Raw genomic sequence first — 1,627 nt, 5'->3', positions numbered from 1 at the left:
AAGCTTGGGAAGTAGAATCCAAATAATATTGTCGTGCGGACTGGAAAAGGCTGATGGTTCCCATCACCATACCTAGAAATGCCCTTCCCAGGCCAACATTCCCTTTTGTGTGTAGTCTTCCCATTAGCATGTAAGTTCCTTGAGGTCAGGAATTATCTCTGGTTTTGTATTCCCAGCATTTAGTACAGCGCCTGGCATACTACAGCAAGCACTAAATAAATGCTTTGTCATTCATTCATTCATTCATTCATTCATTCATTCATTTATTCTGTTACTGTCTCTTTTTTTTTTTTGACAAAGTATTTTTATTTTGACATCTGAATAAGTGTTGACTCCTCAGGACACAGCCTTTGACATCTTTCTCAACTTATTCGTCAGCTTGTTGCACTGTGCCTTTCTCAGAAACATAGATGCCATCCAAAAATTTTCTGGTATCTTTGTTTTTGACTGTGGTAGCCTGTTGGATCAGGGCAGCTGAGTTTGAAGCAAGTTCAATATCATTTCCTTCAAGAATTGACTCAACTTTTTGGGCTTGAGAAACAGCACAAGCAACACCTGGTCTCATGCGCACTCTTCGGATATATTTTTCACCCAAGAAATTTCTGATTTCAGCAAGTGAGCCATTCTCTTAAATAACAACATTGATAAGGAAGTGAGCCTACACAGACCTCATCTTGTAACAAAAACACAGGGTAACACCTTTGAGCATGTTTTATACATGACTACAGATTGTGCGCATGGTTGCAAGTTCTTTTCGATTTCCCCTCCACTTGTCCACCTGGAGCCTTTTTTTCTTCTTTTCAAGGAGGCTGAGCTCAACATTGATATGGTTGAAATCCCTACGGAAGATTCCTCTGGGCCCCTTCACAATAACTGTCCGACCCTTAAGAGAGATGTCAACATTTTCTGAGATGTCGACGGTATGGTTGCTGAGAATGGTCTTCATTCTGGTGCTGGATGGGCCAGAGAGCTACTGTCTCTTTTGGTCATGTGATTTGCTACATTTCCCCTCTCCTCCCCACTTCAGTCATTTCCTCTAATCTCCTCTTTCTTTAAAAAGTGCCAGGGACACTCTTTGTCAATGACTTAAAGCCAGGCCACCCAACTTCCAGCACAGGGCTCTCTGGTCCAGCCCAGGCTTTTTTCTGTGCTATTTCCTGACAAGTCAGCCTCAGATAATGGAGAGAACACTGACTTTCGAGTCAGAAAAAGTCCTGTCCCCAACACTATCCATGTGACCTTGGGAAAAGTGCTTCATGTCTTTTTGTCTCAGTTTCCCAGTGCAGTGGAAAGAACACTGGATTCCAAGTCAGAGGACCTGGGTTCAAATTCCACTGCTGTCACCTGCCACCTAAGGAACTTTGAACAAGTCCCTCCACCCCTCTGAACTCGAGAACCCTTCTCCATCTGTTGGACTCAACAGCATCCTCTGATGTTACTCACACCTCCAAGTAAAACTTTGTGAAACTTGAATGACTACACAAGTAAGAGGGAAGGAGCCAGAAGTGAAAAGCGCACTAGAATCCTGATCTAGAGAGCCAGGCCACTCTGTGACTGTGTGAGAGGAGTCCTTCTCTGAGACTTAGCTTCTGCATCTGCAAAATGGGTGTAATTTACTCATACTACT

The 1,627-nt window shown here is 43.3% G+C and overlaps 1 pseudogene; it reads right to left on the bottom strand.

Moving 5' to 3' along the window:
- Positions 1–367: 367 nt before the first annotated feature.
- LOC140508580 (large ribosomal subunit protein uL6-like) lies at positions 368–959 on the bottom strand (annotated as a pseudogene).
- Positions 960–1,627: the final 668 nt, after the last annotated feature.

The sequence above is a fragment of the Notamacropus eugenii genome, chromosome 5, assembly GCF_028372415.1.
Source record: "Notamacropus eugenii isolate mMacEug1 chromosome 5, mMacEug1.pri_v2, whole genome shotgun sequence".
NCBI lineage: Eukaryota > Metazoa > Chordata > Mammalia > Diprotodontia > Macropodidae > Notamacropus > Notamacropus eugenii.
The sequence above is the reverse complement of the archived record's forward strand: the minus strand, read 5'-3'. Positions and strand labels throughout refer to the sequence as shown.